Source organism: Puma concolor, chromosome C1 (genome assembly GCF_028749965.1).
Source record: "Puma concolor isolate L17-30 chromosome C1, mPumCon1.1.hap2, whole genome shotgun sequence".
In the NCBI taxonomy this organism is placed as follows: domain Eukaryota; kingdom Metazoa; phylum Chordata; class Mammalia; order Carnivora; family Felidae; genus Puma; species Puma concolor.
Genome location: NC_141674.1, coordinates 163,302,234 through 163,326,714, shown reverse-complemented (window position 1 = coordinate 163,326,714; position 24,481 = coordinate 163,302,234). Strand labels below are relative to the sequence as shown.

At 44.3% G+C, this 24,481-nt stretch overlaps 1 long non-coding RNA gene across 1 annotated transcript; it reads left to right on the top strand.

Annotated features, from left to right (window-relative positions):
- The first annotated feature begins 14,736 nt into the window (after positions 1-14,736).
- On the top strand, positions 14,737-24,084 carry LOC147578536 (uncharacterized). Its single transcript, XR_015254304.1, has 3 exons — positions 14,737-14,951; positions 19,818-19,889; positions 23,420-24,084. It is a non-coding gene; the product is annotated as an uncharacterized LOC147578536 (long non-coding RNA).
- The last annotated feature ends 397 nt before the right edge of the window (positions 24,085-24,481 follow it).

The window sequence follows — 24,481 nt, the reverse complement described above, 5'->3', positions numbered from 1 at the left end:
CCATTCACAAAAATTAACTCAAAATGGATTAAGGACTTACCCATAAGAATGGAGACTTGTAAAACTCCTAGAAGGAAACATAGGGGAAAAGATCCTTGACATCAGTCTTGGCAATGATTTGTTGGACAGGACAGCAAAAGCACAGGCACAAAAGCAAAAATCAACAAGTGTGACACATCAAACTAAGAAGCTTCTGCACAGCAACGGAAGCAATCAAAAAGACGAAAAGGCAACCTACGGAATGGGAGAAAATATTTGCATACCTTATATCTGATAAGGGGTTAATATCCAAAATACATAACGAACAGCGCACCAGCAAAACAACAACGACAACGACAACAAAACAAACAAAAACTCAATCAATTAAAAATGAGCAGAGGGAGCGCCTGGGTGACTCAGTCAGTTAAGTGTCAACCTTCGGCTCAGGTCATGATCTCGCAGTTCGTGGGTTCGAGCCCCGCATCGGGCTCTGTGCTGGCAGCTCGGAGCCTGGAGCCTGCTTCAGATTCTGTGTCTCCCTCTCTCTCTCTCTCTCTCTCTGCCCCTCCCCCGCTCACACTCTGTCTCTCTTAAAAATAAATAAGCATTAGAAAAGTTTTTTAAACGAGCAGAGGACTTGAATAGACGTTTTCCTAAAGAGTACATACGTATGACCAACAAATACATGAAAAAGCGCTCGATGTCATTGATCACCAGGGTAATACAAATTGAAACCATAGTGAAATATCACCTCACATACCTGTTAGAATGGCTACTATCAAAAAAATAAGAGCTAACAAATGCTGGCGAGGATGTGGAGAGGGAGGACCCAGGTGTGCTCTGTTGGTGGAAATGGAAACCAGTGCAGCTGCTACGGTAAATAGTATGACATGTCCTCCAAAAATTAAAAATGGAACTACCCAGTGATCCAGCAATTCCACTTTTGGGTGTATATTTAAAGGAGATGAAATCACTGTCTTGAAGATATGTGTGCACTCCCATGTCCCCTGAGCGCTATTCACAATAGCAAAGGCATCTAAACAACCTGAGGGTTCAATGATGGATCGGTTGATAAAGAAAGTGTGGCATATTGGGGCGCCTGGGTGGCTCAGTCGGTTGAGCGTCCGACTTCAGCTCAGGTCACGATCTCACAGTCCGTGAGTTCGAGCCCCGCGTCAGGCTCTGGGTTGATGGCTCGGAGCCTGGAGCCTGCTTCCGATTCTGTGTCTCCCTCTCTCTCTGCCCCTCCCCAGTGCATGCTCTGTCTCTCCCTGTCCCAAAAATAAATAAAAACGGTAAAAAAAAAAAAAAAGTGTGGCATATATATATATATACACACAACGGAATATTATTTAGCCATAGAAAAGAAGGAAATCTTGCTATTTACCACATGGCTGGAACTTGAGGCTGAGTGATATAAATCAGACAGGGAAAGAAAGACAAATATATGATCTCCTTCGTATGCGGGATCTAAAACCATCAACCTACAGAAACAGAGTGGAATGGTGGTTGCCAGGGGCCAGGAGGTGGAGGGCATGGGGAGATGCTGGTCAATGGGCACAAACTTTAAGTTATGAGATGACTAAGTTCCAGGGATGTACAATGTATAGCATGAGATGTGTCTACGAGAGTAGAACTTTACTGTTCTTACCACAATGACAGCAACAACAAAATGGTAACTGTTCTAGGTGAAGGATGTGTTAACTAACCTTATTGTGGTAAATATTTCACAATGGAGATACGTGTGAAATCATCGTATTGTAGGCCTTAAACTTATACAATGTTATAGGTCCATTAGATCTCAACGAAGCTGGAAGGAAAAGAGAGGTCTCCAAATGTGAATCAGGCGTGGCCACATGGTGACCTGGACAGGTCTTCTCCTGGCCCTGCTGGTGGCCCTGTAGGCAGAGAAAAGCCCTTCTCAGTGGTGACTGAAGAAGCCGAGAACCAAGTAGCATCCATTAAAGGGTTCATTCTGAGAGAATCTAGATGGGAGCCAGGGGCAGGCCAGGAAACATGGCCGCTAGTGGTAACCAGATTTCGTGGTTATGTCCAGCCCTCGGTTTCCATCGCAATGAGCTGGATCTTCACTGTTTGTGCTCAGGGCGATGTACTGGCCCAGATGCGTTTGGTGCCAGCTCACTGTTGACATTTGGCAAAGTCTTGGTAATTTGATATTTTCGTTTATCCTTTTAAGTGGGGGAGGAGGGACCACCTAACCACTTTTTCCAACTAAAGCTAAAACACCACTTGCTCTTAGAACATACGAGATGAGGACATGACACATGTTTTCCCCGAGCGCTGCGCACCGTGCTCTATTGCTCCAGATTTTTTTGTTTGGCCTGCTCTGCCTGCAGCCTTCCCCGTTTCAGATGAGGGCAACTGCGTCTTTCCAGTTACTCGGGCCAAACACCCTGGAGTCCTCCCACAGGAAATCCTCTTGGCTGTACCTTCTCTCAATATCCAGAACCCAGCCTCTCCTCATCGCTGCCACGGCTGCCACCTGACTCCGGGTCCCCGTCCTCTCTCGGCTTGACTCTATCAGCAGCCTCCTCACTGCTCTCCCTGCTTCTGCCTCTCCTCAATACAGCCACCAGAGCGATCCTACAGCATAAGCCGGGCCACATCACACCTCACTGTGAGGTGCCATGTCAGCAGTGGCAAAAGCAAAACTTTTGGGTTCTGTAGGGTTTACAGGATCTGCGTCTGTGCTGATTCTCTGAGCAGTTCTCCTACTGGTCTTGTTTATGCCTCTCCGACCACAGATGGCTCGTTGTTTCTTAAGCAAGCCAAGCACACTCCTGCCCCAGGACCCTTGCACTGGCTGTTTATTCTGTCTGCAATGCTCCTCCCCCAGATAACTGTCTAGCTTGCACACTCATCTTCTTTGGGTCTTGATGTCACATTCTCAGGGGGATCTACCTGTGCCCCACTATCTAAAAGTGCAAACTACCACTGATATCATCCGTATCCTATTCTACTTTATATTCCTCTGTCGTACTTACACCATCCAGCATGCAGTGTATTTTCACTTAATTTATTTTCTTTTCCTAGTGGAATGAACGCTTCTTGGAAGGAGTGATCTTTGCCTATTTTATTTGCTGTGGTTTTTCCCTGCAGCTGGGATGGTGCTTGGCTCATAGGGGCCGTTCAATAATGACTGGATGGATGGTGGGGGTGGGATGGGACACACTGCCCCCTAGGCCACAGAATATGTGACAGGAACACTCTCCTGCACAAGGTTATGCATTCAGTTCTGCTTTCTGCTCCTTTCAGGGAACACTGTGGAATCATCCCATTCCACCTGTCTTCTGGACTTTGATACCTAGACCATGCCCAGAATTGCTGACCCAGGCTCAAACATCTCTGTCTCTTCCAGAGATTTATGTTTTGAGGAGAATCAAAACCGTATTGCGGCCGTAGACCCTTGACTTTGGGGCTCAAATTGAAGCTTTGGGCTTGGGTATTTTGCCTTCCAGAACAGTGCTTCTTGCCCTTTAAGGTGCACATGCATCACCATGGGGGGTCCGGTTAACATGCAGATTCTCAGTAAATCTGAGTGTGTGTGTGGGGTGGGGGAGGCAGAGTCCCCTCCCAGGTGCTCCTGCTGCTGAATCGGGGTCACATGATAAATAGCAAGGTTCTAGTATATGCCTTCTCCACAGGCCACACCACAATGGGCTCCTTCCAGAAGGCCTCATGCTCCTCCACCATCACTCCACTCCCAACTTTTCTACACAAACCAAGCCTGGCTATTCAGAGAAAATAAAGGCTGTTAACTTCCTTAGCCCATTATTTAACCTTCCCCGCATTCCCTCCAGTCTCAGAGGAAGAGACTTGGGCTTTTATCTCCTCTCCGTCACTGCCCCTTGCTTCTCCACAACCTGGCATTTTGCCCCAGTGGGGGCAGGTGGTTCAGGGGGTGTTCCTACACTGCACAGCCAGGATCTCACTGGCTGGATGACCTCACCCCGGTCACTCACCAACTCCAAGCCTCACCTTACTCCTCTGTAAAACGGACATGATGACTGTGTTTACCTCAGTGTCAGGTGAAAGGATTAAAACAGGAAAAACGTTAAGAACAAGGCTTTGCAAATCAATGAAAAGTTCCTATTTTGTTCAATGATCTCTTCCCTCATAGTGTCAGTGTTGGGTAGGAAGGGCAATGAGGACTGAATGTTTTTCCTTTTACCTGGAAGGTTTCGGGGGAAGGTTTAATTGTTCCTTTTCTGGAGAGTGGAGAGATTCTTCACAAGGTTGTTCTTTTGTTGGGAGGTATCCTCAAGATCATTAGTGGGTGGTGGTCAGGGATATCTGCTCCCATCCAGCCTGTCTTTTAAGCCATTCTGACCCATCTGGGCCACCCGCTCCCTGGGCTCTGGGCTCTTCAGTCCTGTTCTGGACCTTCTTTCCTTTCTCGAAACCTTGCTTTCGGCTTCCTACTTAGTCCCCACATCTCCCTGCCTTTCTTGCCTTTGGTTCTCCATTCTGCCTCCACGCTAGGGCCAGGTTTTAACCTAGATGACGGATTCTGGCTTTTGTAGCTTTGACCCTTGGTACCCCAAACATACTTATTCCCTCATTTTCTGGCTTTTTCTACTTTTGATGACTCTGGGTTCCCCTGTCCACTGAGCCCCAGCCTGCACTGATCTCACGGCGAGGTTGGGTGGGCCCGGCCGTCCTGGCCCCGTGCCATCCCGGAGAACCGGATAGTGGTGTGTGATAACAAAAATGATGATGATTTATGCTTGTTGAACACTTAGTGCTATCTTGAGTGGTTCAAGTGGATTGTGTCATTTTATTTTAGCTGCAAATCTGCAAAGTTTTATCCTCATTTTGGAGGTGAGGAAAGTGAGGCTCAGTGAGGTTAAACTCTGAGCCACACATGCAGTTGAAAGGGAGCAGAAAATGCCACCCCAAAATGTGCCGATTCGGTGTAAGGGTTATTCTGAGCTGGAGGCAGTTGAGAATCAACAGATGGTGGGAAGAATTCTCTGCCTTCCTTTAAAATCTGCCTAAAAGCAGGGCATAAATTTCCCTTTTTGAAGGTACCCTGTCCTCCCACCAGGAAAGGAAGAGCAAGATGGGGAGCTGACACTGAATTAAGTTTGCATAAACAGAACTTAGGAAAATAACTTATCTCCCATTAGTTCACCTATATGTTTTCTGGTTACTCCCCCATGATGCATCTGCCTCTGAAGCACAACCCCGCTTGCCTTTGTTAAAGTGGCACATGATCGCTGGGTCTGACTGCTTTTTTGAGTTTCAGTTCTTCTCTCCTGTGCACGTGAATCCTAACAAAAGTCCTGTGACTTTTCTCCTGTTAATTTGTCCTTTGTTAGTTCAATTCAGGGGCCCCTGTGCAGTAAAATTAAGAAGGTCCAAGAACAATTTTTCTTCCCCAACATGGTAAAAATTAGGTAGTTCATGGGCCCCGGGGAAGCTTGTCCTTCCTAGGCAGCCCCTGTCCTGTCTCTCCCTGCCCCACCACACCCCCCAAAGCCATCCCCGCCACTGCCTTCACCCAGATCCTCTCAGCTGGCTCAGCTGTTGATGCAGGAGATCCCCAATGGCCCGGTGTCCCTGTCCTCAGGCTCCTTTTCCTTAACTCACCCTCCACATTGCTACTAGGGAGCTTTCTGTGAGGCAGATCTGAACCTGCCTAACTCCTGCGGGAAGCCCTTCAGGGGGTCTTCCCATCGACAAGGGAGGTCCCCCAGCTGTCTACTCTCCAGATTTCCTTTCTCAGAACATTCTGGGCTCCTTGGGCACTTGCTTTCTCCCCTGCCCAGATTTTCTTCCCTCAAACGTGGCCATCTGCACAGACGATCTATTGAACTCACCTTTCCAGGCTCATGTTGAACAGCATCTCCTCTGTTAGGCATCTCCCAGGGTGGGTTAGTCACTTCCTCCCCCGCCCCTTGCCTGCTACTCCCCCAGAGCCCCCGGGACATTGCGTTCTAGTGATCTGTGTACACACCGGGCTCCCCTCTGCACCCCAAGACTGCGGACTCCCTGAGGACAAGGACTGCAATGTGCTTGCCTTGTGCCCAGACGGTGGCAAGGGGCGTAAACATTTCGGAAAGGAGAGGCTGACAGCTGGCTTTCCTCCAAGCCATTAAACAAATGGCTCCTTTACATCCCACTTATGCTAACTGATTCGGTTGGAATTATAATATTTCAGAACCGGAAAGCATCTTAAAGTTTGTCTGCCCCAATCCTACCATTTGTGTAGCCGGGGAGAGGATGGTCCGGAGGGTTGGGGTCACTGGCTGGTGCTAATGGCCGCTAGCCTCCTGGTCCTCCGGTTCAGAGTCCTGTGCGTCTGTTGGTTGTGGTGTCGACACCGAGTGGAAAAATCGCCTTCCCGCTGGCTCCTACTGTTGCCCTGTTATGTCTGTGCGCTGAAGGAAATAGCCATTTCCACTAATAACACTTGTTTATGGTACTTTCATTTTGTGTCCTGGGCACTGCTGACGTTGCTGAATTAGGACAATTTTAGAACATTTATTTTTATGTGGAAAGATTATTAATGGCACTCTAAAATTATTAATGTAGCCTGTTGTAACTGATGAGAAAAAGAACCCTTCAATGTTTTGTTTTACCTTTCGAGAGACCTACTTGAATATCAGAGAATGCTAGAAATTAAAAAAAAAAAGATCTTCACCTAACGTTACTATAGAATTTATTCCTCTGTGTGTATGTGTGTGTGTGTGTGTGTGTGTGTGTGTGTGTAAAAACCTAAAAAGGAACTAAATTAATTGATTTTTTTCTAGATTTCTTGAGGTATAATTGATAAATAAAACTGAATACAGTTAAGGTGTACAACATGATGTTTTGATATATGCATACATTATAAAATGATCACCAAAATCAAGCTAATTAACACATCCATCACCTCACATAGTTACCTTTGTGTGTGTGCATGGTGAGAACATTTAAGATCTACTCTCTTAGCAAATTTCAGGTACACGGTACAGTATTGTTAACTAGTCGCAATGCTGTACATTAGCTCTCTGGAACTTATTCATAATTGAAACTGCATAACTGAAACTCTGTCCCCTCTGACCAACATCTCCCCATTTCCCTATGCCCTAGAATTATTCTTTTCCATGTTGCATCATTATTAATGATTCACACAGGGGCGCCTGGGTGGCGCAGTCGGTTAAGCGTCCGACTTCAGCTCAGGTCACGATCTCGCGGTCTGTGAGTTCGAGCCCCGCGTCAGGCTCTGGGCTGATGGCCCAGAGCCTGGAGCCTGTTTCCGATTCTGTGTCTCCCTCTCTCTCTGCCCCTCCCCTGTTCATGCTCTGTCTCTCTCTGTCCCAAAAATAAATAAACGTTGAAAAAAAAATGATTCACACAATTATAATTTTATTTTGGAGGAAATAAGGGCTTTGGTATAAAATAACTTACGTCGATCTCTGGCGTCTTAAGTGTCACCCCAGGGCAAAATCTTCCTGGTAAAGACTGTGGAGTCACGATTGCCGCATAAACGGCATTATTTTGTTTACTTAACATTTTCCTTTCCTTCTGAGACTGTATTTCGGGAAGTTCCTCGTCTAATATATGATTTGAGAGGGAGTAGCACTTTTTAAATTTGACCTCACCTCCCTGGCATTGTGCTTGTCACCGGACAGGAAGCTGGTGGGAGCTGGGCCAATCACAAGACCATATTCCCTGGCAACATGATTGGTCTGACAAGGGGCTTGTGTCCAGAACTAGACTGACCGGTGTCTTTCTGCAGCATTTAGGAAAACAGAAGCCGGTCAGAGGGAAGAAGAGGTTCTTCACTGTCTTGCTTTGATGCTGGGAGTTTGCATATATATATATGCAAACTCCCAGCATCATATATATATATATATATATATATATATATATGAACCGAAGTAGCTCTGGTTCTAGCCTGGAAGGTAAAGGTGATTTGTGAGAATGATGTGAGCCAGCAGAGAGAAGCAGATAGAAAGGAGGAGAGAAGGAAGAGAAAGAGATCTTTGACAGTGTTGGGGGTCCCGATTCAATTATTGGTGAGGCCCTCTTCTTGGGGTCTGGTATCAGACGAGAGATACTTTTTCTTTTTCGCTGGTTTGTGTTTCCAAGCTTTGCAGTGAACCATTCAAAAAGTTCTAACACATGCAGATTTCGTTTTGCTTTCTTAGATAAACAAGCTGAACAAATACGCCTTCTCTACCCTAGAACGTAGGTCACAGTCTCTGTGTGAGGAAGATACTTACAAGCTCACTACATTATTTTCTTCGAACTTCTCTCTTCCTTCAACATTTACTCTATATCATTTGTGTAATAGGAAATTGGAAAAATAAAGTTTGAGAAATGTGGCCAGCCACCTGCCTAACCTCAGCCAACTGCCAGGAAGTCCAGTCTTCCAAGCAGACTTTAATCTGGGATTTTCTTTAAAAACTCACCAGTTGGATGCAAAAGTTTTTGTCAAAATGCTCTATAGTACAGAGAAGAACTGGATCTCTCAAGAAGCAGCCTAGAGTAGCAGTTAATGCCCTTGAAAATAACTGCTTTTTGTCTTGAGCCCATGAGCAAAGGTAATGATTGAACGCTAAATAGGTGCACTAATCAAATCAAATCAAATCTTTACATTTTGTATGAAGGTCTGGAAATTTGAGAGCAGGACAACGGAAATGGATCTCATTCAGCATAGTGTGAATCATAGTCACAGTGTGCTTGTTGGGGAAGGGGACGTAAAATCCCCACGGTTTTGATTTCTTTGAGATTCTTCTGCGGGAAAGAGTTGTGGCCTGGTACGTGGGTAAAAGAAAACGAAAAGAAAAAGAATTGGTACAAGTGTCATAACCCTGGCACGGTGTGCACAGACACCTGAGAATGACAAGGGCGAGGAAAACCACTTTTTCTCAAGTCCCGTCTACAGGCTTTTGAAGGGATTCTTGCCTGACATGTTCTTTCCACGGGTGAAAGGGAAAAGAGTAGACAATGAGAACACCCCTCTCAAGTTCTGCAGAGCCAAGGGCAAATCAGACTGGCATGGTCTGGCTTTCGTATTTAAAACTCTCTCTGAATGCATTAGTGTTTAGAAGGTGTACGCGATTTTGAAGGTAAACAGGAATGGAGACGGACACCGAATTGAAACTCCTCTGTTTGCAACCCTCCTCTTGTCCAGGATTCAACAGACGCCTGATGGGATAGCTGGCAGGAGGCTTGGATGAAGTCATCAGAGAACTCTCTCGCTAGTGAGTCATAATTTAAGTTTGTTTAATTGTTTTGGCAAAGCCAATATGTTGCTCATGTGTAGAAATAGAAATAATGAGGATATTTGGGTTGATGCTGTTTCTGATTTTTTTTGAAGGAGCTGCGATGGAAGTTTGGGTCTTAAACAAACAGAATGGAGATTGGGATCCAAGGAAGGAAGATGTTGGGAGACAGCATCCATTGCTTGACTATAGGTTTTAATGAAAACTGTCTTCCAGGAAAAAGAGAGTCAATCCTCTGGAAAACAGTGTTAGAGAGGAATTGGCAGATTTTTTGGTAACGGTTTCATTTGTGAGTATTAAAAATACTTTGTAACTGGAAAGTGTTTTGCTTGAATAGAAACTTGTTATTTTCTTCTCCTTTTTTTAATTTAAATCCAAGTTAGTTAACATATACTGTAATAATGATTTCAGGAATAGAATTTACTGGTTCATCACTTACTTGTAACACCCAGTGCTCATCCCAACAAGTGTCCCCCTTAATGCCCATCACCCATTTAGCCCATCTCCCCACCCAACACCCCGCCAGCAACCCTCAGTTTGTTCTCTACATTTAAGAGTCTCTTGCGGTTTGTGAAACTTATAATTTTCTTGATAACTATTCCTATTTATATTTTTATATTTGTATATATGGTGACACCTACCCAATTTACCAATATTTCTCAGTTAGCTGTGAGTTTGCTGAGACTTACAAAGTGAGAAAGGTGGCCAAACTAGATGTCCCTCAAGCCCATTAACAAAATCCCTTGCACTTTATCCACAGATGTCCTTGCGAGCTCCTGGTATCTTCTGTCTTGAGTGAAACACTAGACCTTCACCGCCCACCCCCTCACGGGAACCAGACTGCTAGGAACGGTCAGGTGCCTTTCTCCATCCTCTTTCAACCCATCCGGGCCATGCCACACTGACCTCCTAAATAGCTCTCAGACGGTCTACCCCCTTCACCCACGGGAGCTCTTCACTTACTTTGTGCACCGGAAACCTTTGGCAGTCTGGTAAAGCCTCTGGGCTCCTTTTCAGAACGAGACTTTAGGTTCATTAAATAAAATACAGAGGATTACAAAGGAAACCGACCATCTTAAAAATATTGTTATCAAAATATGTTTAAAAGTTGAGTCCCAATCATGTATGGGCTTCTTTATAAATGCCTTGGGTCCTCCGATCTTGTGACAAGCCCAACAGCTACAGTAATTTTCCAGTCGTGATGAGCGTAAGGGATAGCTCGATTTGTCTGCAGCAACTGTGATGTGATCTGAAAGTGCCCGAGGTTCCTCTTGGCTGGAGTCACAGGTGCTGCTGACACTGCTGTGGTTTGGCGTTGACGTTCATCGTGGAAGGAAGTACTGCATTTCACTCCGAAGTTGCTTGTTTTCCCACCCAAGTCCACGGATGTCTCCAGCGCCCTCACTGAGAGCCCCCGCTTCTGTCCAAGCCACCATCCCTGGACGGTGCCACGCTCTCCTGTTGGATATACTACACACGATTGCCCACATCCAAACTGTCCTCCCCTCTGCAGCCAAAGTAGTGTTTTCAAATTGCAAAATTGGTTGTCACCTGCCCCCCACCCCCACCCACTTATACATCCTTTGCTCGTAGAATGGATACCAAAAGGCCTAGGTGTAGCCACGGGGTCCTGTGTCACGGGCTGTCTTCATTCTCTTCGACCACAGAGCTTTGCATGTGTTCCCTCTGCTAGGAATGCTCCCGAGGCCCTTCCTTGTGACATTAACTCTTCAGATCAGCTCAACCATCACTTGCTCAAGGAAGCCTTCTCTGGCCTCCCTGGTACTCTCAGGGCCTCTTGCACCATAGCTCCCTCATTCCTAAGAGGTGATGTTGCATTTATTTCTGTGATCCTTTGACTAATGTCTCTGTGCACTCACAGGCTGTGGGTTCTACAAGAACCAGGTTCTATGCTATCCCTAGGACGGTGCCTGGCACATTGTAGAACTTCGGTAAATACTTGTAGAATGAAGAAATGAGTGAATGAACCATTCTCACAGGCATTTTAGAAGCAGAAAGTGGTGGGGGTGGGAATGAGGAGGAAAGAAAAGTGTTGGAGGCAGACACCTGACAGCAAGGAGAAGTGATCATCTCTGGTTCTCTGGTCTGAGGAGACAGAGATCCTTGAGCAGGTGAAGAAGTAACCCCAACTAGACACTCCTCTCCCCAAATTGAAGCCTTTCAGTATAGCAAAAAAGGGAGTCCTAGGTACATTAATAGGCCCTGAGAGCACCACTGTGTTACAGGAGAGAACATTAACTTGAATTTCTAAAGTCAATCCTAAATATTAAGAAAAGGTTAAATTACATTATCGTAGTCATGCATTAAAAAGAAATGTCATAAAAATGATGAAAATTAAGATTTGCTCTTGAAAAGATGATTTGGAAAATAATATATGAGGTTGGATTGCTATGCTGTGTGTGTGTTATATATATATATATATATATATATATATATATATGAATATATATGAATGCTGTGTAGGCATATACATATATTTATTCCTTTATTTTCTGGGTATATATTCTTTGATGTGGATACCTAGATATTTAATTTCCTTATTAGACCTAAAACATATTCCTTCAACAATATAACTGAGAAATAAACTATTCTGTGGGTTGTTGATAGGAGTGGAGAATGATACTAATGAGGTCAAATGATGGGTAATTTGCTCACAAACTGACTGATGATACTGGGTTCTATGACACAGATTTCACGCCCACCTCCAGCTGGACATGGGGCAAATGTGGGTCTAGGGGGTTGGATGAAAGTTTGTGGATGAAGGCTAAATACTCATCCTTGATAATTGAGAAATAACCCAAGGTTGACTTGAGTAATATAGATTTGAGTACCTACCATGTTCGAGGCTTAGTAGTAGGTACTGGGATGTGTGGCGATCCTATGACGATGGCATTGGATCTATTTTCCTGTATAAATGGATGCATTATTACTGAGGTTGGATTGTCTTATGGGGATTCTTTTAATGGGGAAAGATGTATGACTATTAATCCTTGGCTGGCAAAAGGCAGCCTGTTTTTATCCTGAACACTCATAGCAAAATATGATCATTAGGCTTTCACCCTGCACACCGTCAACCTGTGAGGCAAAGACTGGAGCAGGGACTCCCGAGAGACTGCACCCTCCAAGCTGTTCCAGGGAACACTTCTTATCCTTTTGGGGAGCACCCCACAAGCACTGCCCAGAGTTTGGATTCAAATAAAAAGTTAACTGATTGGGTTATTTCTACAACAACTGGTCATCGTTTACTTAAAGCAAAGCTACATAAAATCCTCCTTCCCATGGATCAAGTTGGTGAGCCCAATCTAGAAAACTGATGGACTGTGCTGGCTGGGGCGAAGAGCTGGGGTCCAGCCATCAGTGACTCGTTGGGCCTAGTTTTATTCCCTCTTTTCCACTGAGTTTGGACTCAGCGGCCTGAAACAATGCCTATGAAGCTGTCATACTCTGTTGTGTCAAAGCGACTCAAGCACCTTTGGGCTGGGACCATTGAAATGATGGACTGTTATGGTCTTCCCTCTTAATGCTCGCTTAATGCCTGTTCAGGGAGCACTTCATTTACACATCATTTACATGCTAGGCTTATGCAATTTTGGGTGAAAATTCAGCATTGCTCTTGCACAGAGGCCATGTTTTTATTTAAATAAGATGAGCCCCAGGTACCCTAAGTGCAGGCCTGCATGTGTATTTCTAAACTATTTGCAGTAAGCCTTATCACGGAATTACATGACAATTTTTAATGAAAATAATGCTCAGTTTGCAAAGGAGGAAAAATAGGCTGAAACAAGGAAACATTCGTATTTTGCTTACGGTAATTCTTAAGAAGAATTGAGAAGAATTACAGTCCTGTGTAATAAGCTTTAGCTGGAGGTTTATTACCTTATCTACATCCTTGGTTTGATAGATAGTAGGAGTACAACTGCCTGTATAATACAGACCTTGGAGCAGTCGGTCAAACCATTATGCAGTATATTCACTGGGCACTTTGAGATTATAAAGATTGTTTCTGATTTCCATGTCATAGAATTAAAAAGCAAGGAGATGGCATTACATATACACAGAAACAATCCAGATGAAAGATCAAAAAATATAGGAAAGACTATAATGGTCCACGGAAATCTCATCATACCCAGATACTGAAACCAGAAAATTCTTTTTCAAGTCTGAGCTCTATCATGTTGAAGACATGACTGGGTAACAAACGAGGTCTCTTTTCTTAAAGATTAAATAAAGACGCACATTTCACTTACTTATGGTGATTATAAATAAACAGGGTGAGAATTGTAAAGTCATCGCCAGAAGTAATAGTATCAATCACTTGTAGTCTATTTCTGTTCTTTTTTTTTTTTAATTTTATTTATTTTTGAGGGACGGAGAGAGAGTGTGAGGCAGGGAGGAGCAGAGAGAGAGAGAGGGAGACATAGAATCCAAAGCAGGCTCCAGGCTGTCAGCACAGAGCCGGAGGTGGTGCTGGAACCCACGAACCATGAGATCATGACCTGAGCTGAAGTCGGAGGCTTAACTGACTGAGCCACCCAGGCGCCCCTATTTCTGCCTTTTAATGGGTGTGTAAAGCAACAAAACATACAATTTCTCAGACTGTTCCTTTAACTAAAATTGGAAATGAAAGCGTTATTTGGGGGATGTTTCTCTGAATGAAGAATACTGATATTTCTAATTGAACTCCGAATTGAATTTCCGATAAACTGGAATTCAGGGCTTTCTCTCCAACTACATGGAACACTTTAGCAGATTAATGACTGATCATTTCAAGAGTCAAAAGGACTTGAACTGGCTTTGGGTGTGAGAAAATGAATCACCGTATTGCCATTTTAAGAGTTTATTTGGCCGTGGTTTGAGGTACATTAAGAACAAACAGATTTCCAAGGCAGAGTGTTGATAATACTCATTTACAATGGGTGACCAGTTGGCGATAATGTACCCTGTGTAACAGCACCTGTCCTAGCCAACCTCAGTTCCACACCTACGGTTTAGAAATGCCGCTTCCCTTCAGAGATCATGAAGCTGCAAATGACTCTGTGTACCTGACTCGCAATTCTTTTTCCTTCTCACGGCCTTCCATGCCTATAAAACTTTGGGTTCGGCCGATTTGGGCGAGTGTTTTCTTTCTGGCCTACACATCTTGACTTAACACGCGTGGATGGGCCTCTGTTATACACATGACCGGGGTCCGCGAGATTCTGCGGTCCCTGCAGAAAAGGTATTAGAAGACGGCGGAGGAAAAACGGAGAATACGAACACCAAAAGACAATTCCCCAACCAGCATGAACAAAAGATTTCCTGTAGCCACGGAGAGCCCCAGGACCCCACATCCCCCCGGATGGGGGTGTTCACACGCCTCACGAGTAGCAAAGGCAGCGCTGGCCCCGACGGTGAAACACTGACTCGCCTCTGATTTGCCTTTTGCCTGTTGAGCCTCCCCAGTCGGCAGCCTGTGTTTTTCCCCCAGCAGCTTCGCTCCCTGTCTGCTTCCGCTTCAGGTGCTCGGCAGCCCCTTGGCTCTTCGCCGGCTCTTTCAGCTGGCAAGCAGCTTGCCCTGCGGACCCGGCGGAGCAGCTATGGCTCAGCCGGGACACGGCGGGTGGAAACTCCACAGGCCCGATCGGTTGTGTCCTTGGCTCGTTTAGGCTGCGACTTCAAATACACCCACCCACCCTGCCAGCGCACAGAAAGCACAGCACCTGATGGCTGCAGGTTAGAGATGTGCGGACTGAGGCCACCAAGGGGGACGCAGGGATGAGATTTTATTTGTGTGATCTTGCTTGCTCATCTTTTGTAAGAGCCCGATTTCACAAAGAGTTTGTTTTGTTGCTTTTCAATCTTACCATACCACCAACACTTGGCTTTGTGGATCGTCCGCCTTTTACTGTTGTTTTCTATTTCATTCACTTGTGTGTTTATATTTTTATCATCTTTTTTGGTTTTTCTTTTAATGCCCTGAATTGGATGCTTAGCTCATTAGTTCTTAGTTTCTAAATTATCTAACTTATGCATTTTAGGATATACATTTCTGAGTACAATTTTTGCTATATCTGCAAGGTTTGGTGTGTAGTATTTTCATTATCATTAATTTTTTTAGAAGCACCTTATTAATAATTCTAATATTTCATGTTTAAATGATATTTTGGATATGTTGGGTAAAATGAAATTCATTTCATCTATTTCTTTTTACTTTTATAATATGGCTACTGCAATTTTTTTAAATTTTTTTTTTTAACATTTATTTATTTTTGAGACAGAGAGAGACACAGCATGAGCAGGGGAGGGTCAGAGAGAGAGGGAGACACAGAATCTGAAACAGGCTCCAGGCTCTGAGCTGTCAGCCCAGAGCCCGGTGTGGGGCTTGAACTCACGGACCGCAAGATCATGACCTGAGCCAAAGTTGGACGCCCAACTGACTGAGCCACCCAGGCACCCCTGCTACTGCAATTTTTAAATTAGGTATGTGGTCTGTATTTGTGACACTATCATATTTCTTTTTTTTTTTTTTAATTTAAATCCAAGTCAGTTAATATACAGTTCAATAATGTCTTCAGGAGTAAGATTTAGTGATCCATCACTTACATACAACAGCCAGGTGCTCATCCTGACAAGTGCCCTCCTTAATGCCCCTTGTCCATTTAACCCATCACCCCATCCCTCCAGCAACCTTCAGTTCTCTGTATTTAAGAATCTCTTATGGTTTGCCTCCCTCTCTTTTTTTATCTTATTTTTGCTTCCCTTCCCTTATGTTTATCTGTTCTGTTTTTTGAATTCCACATATGAGTGAAATCATGATATTTGTCTTTCTCTGACTGACTTATTTCGCTTAGCATAATACGCTCTAGTTCCATCTAGGTTGTTGCAAATGGCAAGATTTCATTCTTTTTGATCGCTGAATAATACTCTATTTATGTGTATATATATATATATATATATGTATGTATATATATCGCTGAGTATATATCCATATATATATGGATTGCTGAATAATACTCCATATATATATATATATATATGTACACACACACACACACACACACACACACCCCACATCTTCTTTATCCATTTATCCGTCGATGGACATTTGGCTTCTTTACATAAATTGGTTATCATCAATTTTTGAGTATATCTAAATGTCCATGATTTTTTTCTTGAGTTTCTAAATGTTTCTTCTTAAAATTTCCAAATATGTGGGTTTCCTCCTCATCTTTTTGTTATTGGCTTCTAATCCCCACCCCACCCCCCCCCCCACCCCATTGAATTGTTTTGTGGTTAAGGACAGGTTCTATTTGACATGGATTTTTTTGAAATTTGCTGAGACTTGCCTGTTGGCCTAGAATTGTGGTCAGTTTTTGTAAACGGTCCATGTTTTGTGCTTTGGAAGAGTACATATTCTCTAAATGTTGGAGCCTGGGTTCTGCTGTCATCTGGCACACTGACCTGTACATGATGTTCAGGTCAGTGATCTCCGTGTTGAATCTTCTCCTTTTGCCCCTTCGGATTTACTTTCTACGTTTCCTCACCCTGATTTGTGCTGTGGGAGGCTGACCTGTATGAACTCTATCAAAAACTCCCCACCCTGGGCTTCTTTGGGCTCAGCCAGTGGAGATATGGGGAGGAGAGTGGGAAGATGCAGAGAGAAAGGTCAGAATAATAACTCTTCCAGCTTCCTCCTGCTGAGCCATTTTGGCAAAGACACAGTCCTCTGTCAGAGGTCTCAGAGCTTGTCAGACACCCTCTCCTTCAGCCACAGCTCTCACTGGTGTTGGTGACCAAGTCTTCTTCTCGGCCGTTTAGCCCCTGTTGCCCTGTGGCTAGCCCTGGATGTGCTTCTTCGTCCATCTATGGTGGACCTTGCCCATACCTTGTGAATATTTAATTAAACTCTCTCTCTTCATTTCATATCAGTACGGCATCATCTTGCTGCCAGGACCCAACTGATGCAATCTTTGGACCCATTTTTGCCTGCTTGACCTAACAATAATTGAGAGAGATACAATTAGATCTTCCTTTATGATGGTAGATTTGCCAATCTCTATGCTTTATGTATTTTGAGGCCATTTTTTTTTTTTAATTTTTTTTTTCAACGTTTTTTTAATTTATTTTTGGGACAGAGAGAGACAGAGCATGAACGGGGGAGGGGCAGAGAGAGAGGGAGACACAGAATCGGAAACAGGCTCCAGGCTCTGAGCCATCAGCCCAGAGCCCAACGCGGGGCTCGAACTCCTGGACCGCGAGATCGTGACCTGGCTGAAGTCGGACGCTTAACCGACTGCGCCACCCAGGCGCCCCGAGGCCATTTTTTTTTTTAAGTGCATGCAGGTTTGAGATTGTTGTATCTTCCTGGTGAAGTGATTCTTCTATCATCATATAGGGGCCTTCCTTCTCTGTACTTTTTGGTCTCAGGATCCCTTTATATTATTAAAAGTTATTGAGAACCCCAGAGAGATTTTGTTTGTAGAGATTATATCTATTCACATTTGCCATGCTAGAAGTTAAAACTGAGAAAAGATTGGGGCGCCTGGGTGGCGCAGTCGGTTGAGCGTCCGACTTCAGCCAGGTCACGATCTCGCGGTCCGTGGGTTCGAGCCCCGCGTCGGGCTCTGGGCTGATGGCTCAGAGCCTGGAGCCTGTTTCCGATTCTGTGTCTCCCTCTCTCTCTCTGCCCCTCCCCTGTTCACGCTCTGTCTCTCTCTGTCCCAAAAATAAATAAACGTTGAAAAAAAAAATTAAAAAAAAAAAAACAAAACAGAAAAGATTAAGACATTTATTTAATAATTCATGAAAAAATAAGAGCAATAGTCTCATTGCCTGTTAACACAAGTAACATTCTAAATTTTTTTTTAAGTTCTATTTTTGGAAACAAAACATAGAAGAGTGCCATCACTTTATATTTTTATAGATGTCTTTAATATCTAGTTTTTTAGAAGACCATTGGATTCTCACATCTGTTTTGGCATCTAATCTGCTGGGGTGTGTTGTTTTGTTTGAAGTTGACGTATAGACAAAAACCCAGCTTCCCACAGATACGGTTGGAAAAGGAAGCAGAGCTGTCATAACTGTTTCAGATAATTGTGGGAATTCATTCTTGATACTACTCTCAAGCTCAACAAGTGGTGGTTCTAGATGGTTAATTCCAATATGAAGTTTGAAAACAGATCGATGAAATTTTCATATTCTGTTATATTGCAACCCGTTGATCTATCTTGTACTTTGCATGGATCACTTACCCATGCATGGCTTTATGTTATTCATTGTTCATTTGGACCATAATGGTTCACCGAGCTCTGTCGATCTTCTAAATGTTGACACATTTCATTATACAGTATAAGAAAATCACATTGTCCTATGCATTGTATGTAATGAACTAACTCTAAAAATGTTTTTTGAGAGAGAGAGAGAGAGCACAAGTAGGGGAGGGGCAGAGAGAGAGAGAGAGAGAGAGGGAGACACAGAATCTGAAGCAGGCTCCAGGCTCTGAGCTGTCAGCACAGAACCCAATGCAGGGCTTGAACTCACGAACCGTGAGATCATAACCCGAGCTGAAGTTGGGCACTTAACCGACTGAGCCAAACCAGGCACCCTTGTAATGAACTAACTCTAGCTTCAACTCTGCTTCCAATTCACTGTCCTTAGAAAGTTATTTTGAGCTTTAGTTTTCCCGCGTGTAAAATGGAGGTGATAATTATACTTTTCTCTCATGGTGTCTTGGAGGAAGAAATTTGATAGTGGTTGTGAATGCATTTTGTGAATGTTCTGATGCAATTTGGACAGCTGTAAGGATTGAAAGATTAGAAGATAGTGTCTTTATTGTCTCTTCTTTAAAAGTGTCCAGATATCAACCTTTTAAATAAAGGCATAGTTATATTATCATTCATAGTGTCCTACCCATAAAGTAATTGATAGAAGATTCTTTTTATTTTTTTGCCATGGGAATCAATAAAGTAATTTGCATTTTGAGTGAACAAAGGAACACATTTAGTCCATTGATGTGTTTAGTTTTCTTGAATTGGGCCTTGCTAACGATGAGGTTCAACTTTTCCATTGTATGGAAAAAGTAGCTGAAAACCTGATTTCAGCGACTTGCCCAGGGAGGGACATAGGCCATGTGAAAGGCAGACTTGGGTCAAAGTCTTCATTTTCTGATGCCAGTGTTTGTTCCATTATACTGCCTCTCAAATTTCTATTGGTGACATTTTGGGTATCTTCACAGGGAGGAAGAGAATGTATAGGTATTATTTTCATTTTTTAATTTCTATCTTTCTAAAATCAGATCATCCTTTTCACCGATTCTTTCTGGATGCCTGGCAACCTTCTGAATACTTGATTTTTTTTTTTTTGTCAGTGCATTTGAAGGTCAACACCTCTTCAAAGGAAAAAAATAAGAACGTTGAAAAAAGTTTTCAATAGTCATCACATCATTTATTTGCTGACTCTGTTTGCATAGAATTGCTAACCGGCAGGGTACACGATCTTGTAAATTCATAAGGGCAAAGGTTTAGTGAGCTGCATTGAATGTGGAGTCTCTTTTTCAGGCTGGCTTGACATTACACTAAACCTGTTTCCTTCTGTTGGCAGGAACTTGTACCAGACCCCAGGCTGCATACTGTGACCCATTCAGCTCAAGATTTTATCGGGCAGACATTGCCAGTATGTATTCCCTATTACAGCAAAAATATAGTTTACACATCGATCAAACTTTGATGGCACCCCTAGCAGGGTTCAAAGTTCACGGGGGTACCATGCATGGAGGGGAATGAGGTGGATGGGAGCAGTTGCCATAATGAAAGCTCTGAGGATGTTAGGCCCTGCCTCGCTGCCTCTGCCTCTCCCAACTCCTTTCCAAGGGATCATCATGCCCTCCTCGTAGAACCTGCGCTGCCCTCTCTTCTGAACTAACCAGGAAATGCAGCCAAGATTCAGTATTACCCACCTCTCCTCCACTCCCTTGCTTATTCGGTGGGGTTTGGGATGAATTTTCTCCTTCCCTGTCTCAACAGATAGAGGCCATCAGTCTTGTTTGTTCCTAAGTAACATTCACTATCAGTGAACCTCATGGCCCAAAGAAAGGATCCCAGGAATCTGAGTTGCTTTTGGATTATCTTCTCTTGTGTTACCTCCTGCCTCATCCCCAGCCCCTTCCCATGATGCTACTGGCTTCCTCTGAACCCCAGAGTGGTGTGTAAGGGCCTGTCAGGGGTTTCTGCCTTAATTTTGCTGGCGTTCTTTCCCAGGATGGAACCTTAATCTTGAGAGTGCGGCAGGGCAAGGGGATGGGACTGGGTCGGGTGGGGTTGGGGGAAGTGGAATTGAGAAGTTATCCTCAAGTGTTGATCGATTCATGGAGAAGATGTTGGAGCCTCTATTTCAAATCCAATGAAATATCCTCTAGAATCATTCCCAGAACACACACACACACACACACACACACACACACACACTGAGCTTTGCCTAAGGGGCAAACTCTATAAAGATATAAAGAACATAAACTTTGAACAAAGGAACACATTCTAAACTTTAGCCCTAAGACTGGACCCAAAATGAACGTCCCTTCCCCACAGAAGAGCGAACAAACAGTCCCCCCCCAAACAACAAATCAATAAAACAGAGTCACAAACAGCACAGCAACTGTCAGGTTCACAGACTCATTCTGCAGTTAGTGATACAAATACCAACCGAATGTGCCTGAGTCTCGAGCCATCCATTCAGATGCAGGAGACCATCTACAGTGTGAGAGAAACCGAAGATACAATAGGCACCAAATTATTTGGAGAGACTATGAGCCAAATACCCAACCGACCAAACAAACAAAAAATGTGGATGAGAAAGAAATGGCTGAATATACTGAGTTATGTAAGAGTCTGAAAAAGAATTCATAGGGTTTCTGGAAACACAATTTCATCAAGAGCTGGAGGAAAATGAAAAGGAAGACAGCAGGCGTAATTGCCATGAGCAATCGTTTCCTGCTGAGACAGAAGAGTCTTACTATCAGCTCTGTAAGAATACATCCAGGCAAATACAGAAAACATGGAAATAAATACTTCTCATAAAATCAAGATGGGAGGACAAAAGGGCACCCAGAGACCTGCCATGTGTAGCAGAAAAGAGAGTGGGCAAAGGCCAGATAAGGTGATAATAGAAAAAGAGAAGTGAGAAAATTACATCTCTGTGGGCATCATTAGGGTGAAGGAAAGCAGGCAAATAGAAAGTGCTTAAAATGTAACAGAGTGAAGCATCCAGAACACCACAGGTCAAATCCTGTTAGAGCAAATAGTGTCACAAAGGAAATCTCTTTATAACGAAAAAAGGAAGAGAGTAAGTGCAGGAGAAAAAGTGGCAGCCAGAAGTCAGGAGAATCGGGTTGTAATTCAGGTTCTTTTACCACCTTGGCTCTATTTCCTTGGGGGTATTTGCTGACCTTTTCTGGGTCAGAGCTTCCTGGTCTGTAACTTAGCCCAGGGTGGTGATCTGTGACTTTTTGACAGCATGACCCCTTTAAGAATCTGATGAAATTTACACATTTTCTCAGCAAAGTTAACATGGCTTATACTAGATTTTTCATACTGCTTCCAGGGGGTCTGCTCTATTTTGGAAGGGGACACTGGACATGAGGTTTAGAATTGCAACCTAGCCTGGGCTTTTCCAGCTTGGCAAACCTATGGGTCTACGATTTCCAGGTGGTAAGCATCTGCTGATTGCGCACAGTATTGAACTCAACACAGTGAGGCACAGCGCTGACTGCCAGAGCTGTGGAAAGGGGGTTCTTCTCTCAGCAGTGGAACCTGAAGGAGAAAGGCAGTGGGGGGATTGGCAAGCGGGCTCGCCATACTTGCCTCTTCTGCTTTAGCAGCACTGGGTCTTTTTTTTTTTTTTAGTTTGCTTGTTTTTATTTATTTATTTATTTAGAGCAGGGGAGGGGCAGAGAGAGAATCCCGAGCAGGCTTTGCCAGAGCAGAGCTCGACACGGGGTTTGATCTCATGAGCCGTGAGATCATGACCTGAGCTGAAATCAAGAGTCAGACGCTCAACTGACTGAGCCACCCAGGTGCCCCATCGCTGTTTTTTTGTTTTCTTTTTTTAATCCACTTGATTCTTCGGTGAAATGTAACCTAACCTACTTTAGGGGCGTGTTTTGGCTCAATTATTTTTGTTTTGGTTAGCTCATGTTCTTTGCCTTGCCCCACCCTCTCCCTCTTTCCTTTCTCTGACCTCCTTTCCGCGTCCTCCCTTTCCCTCCCTTTTGATGAAGTGATGAAGTGCTTAAGGCTGGTGCCTTGGAGGTGGGTGACTTTAGAAAGAACCTTCCATGTGCTGGAGGTGGCGCCAGGACAGACAGAACTAACAAAAACTATAAGATGCGTCTCTACTGTCGAGGAATTTATAGGGTAGCTGGGAAGGTGAGCTGCGAACAGGTAAAAAGTAAAGGCGCCATATAGGATTGGCGCACGAGAGACTGTACAGTAAGGGAAGGGTCCTCAGAGTGTGTGTCTGCCGTGTGGATGAGCCTCGTGGGCTCATGCTACAGGTTTCAAGTTGTCGAGTCAGTGGGCCCGGGAAGGTGTCGTGGAAGAGAGCCACCTTGGTGCTGGGTGGGCTGGGCCTGGAAGGGTATGTTTGGTACTGATGGTTGGGGAAGTTCCCTGGAGGGGGTGAGAGGGCATTTGTCTTAGTCTGCTTGGGCTGCTATAACAGAAGACTGCTGTCTTCTCCCTGTGTCCTCACGTGGTAGCAGGGGCGGGAGAGCTCTCCGGGGTCTTTCCTAAGGCCACTGTTCCCTTCATGGGAGCTCCGTGCTTGTGACCTAATCACCTCCCAAAGGCCCCACCTCCAAATATCCACACACGGGGAATTAGGTTCCAACATGAGTTTTGAAAAAGACACAAACATTTGGTCTGTAGCAGCATTCTTTTTTTTTGTTTTTTCAACGTTTATTTATTATTTTTGGGACAGAGAGAGACAGAGCATGAACGGGCGAGGGGCAGAGAGAGAGGGAGACACAGAATCGGAAACAGGCTCCAGGCTCTGAGCCATCAGCCCAGAGCCCGACGCGGGGCTCGAACTCACGGACCGTGAGATCGTGACCTGGTTGAAGTCGGATGCTTAACCGACTGCGCCACCCAGGCGCCCCTGTAGCAGCATTCTTATCCAAGTTCACCTTTGTTCTCTCCTTTCCCTTCCAGGGGTCTCTCAGTCTCTGACTCAGATTACAGTTTAGAACACAACATGGCAGGCCACGTCAAATGGAGCCAATCTTTGAACTAAGGAGAAGAGCGCTTCTGCACCTACCAGGAAATGAAAGAAAAGCAGGAGTGCCTACTTTTCTGGAAAACCCATTCATTCATTCAGTAAATATTCATTGGACACCCGCTATGTATCAGGCATTGTGCTACACTGTGGGAATACAGCAGTGGACAAGACATAGGTGGCCCTGAGCTCTTGGCATTCAGTGAAGGAAAGCCAGATACCAACTTGCACCGTGACCGGGAGCCCTGTACTCAGAGGACATCTGGCTATAGCACTGTTGACCTTTCTGATTTCAGGTCAGTTTAGAAGTCCGATATATCCTACCTTTATTCTATCAACCCCTGTTCTATTATTCAGTTGGGGGTTGGTTGGTGGGGGCCACCATGTGCAGCCACTTACCCAGGAGCAGAGTCTCTGATTCACGAAAATGACAAACATACTGAGAGAACATATAAATCGAAACAGTACATGGAGTCCCAGCATCCAGTTCCAGATTAATGAAGCTAGCAGTGTGGCAAACGCGCCGCATAGAAATCCTCCTGAAGGTTGGGAGAGGTACATTATAACGATTGGTGGTTTTACCGAGAATACAAATAGCAGGTAGGAACATGTCGAGCTTTTGAAAAAATGCCAAAAACTAGGCAGCACAACAGAGATAAATAAAATACACAGTAAAGAGGCAAAATAATAAAATACTGTAATTTGGCCTCCCAGCATGAAGGAGGGAAGCTGAGACTGGAAGAATGGATTAGAATTCATGAGTCATTTGCTTGGTTTTGAACTGATGGAGCCCCAGCTGGCTGGAGAGGCCCGAGCGAGCGGGTTGTTCTTGCTTGCAACCCTGAAATCCCTGTAGAGTGGACTGGCTCTCCCAATCTTTCTTCTATGAGGCTAACCATTTATTTATTTATTTATTTATTTATTTATTAGCAACAACTTTGGGCCCAGTTCTGTGCTAGGCATTCATATGAATTACCTTCCGTTGTCACAAAGTCCTG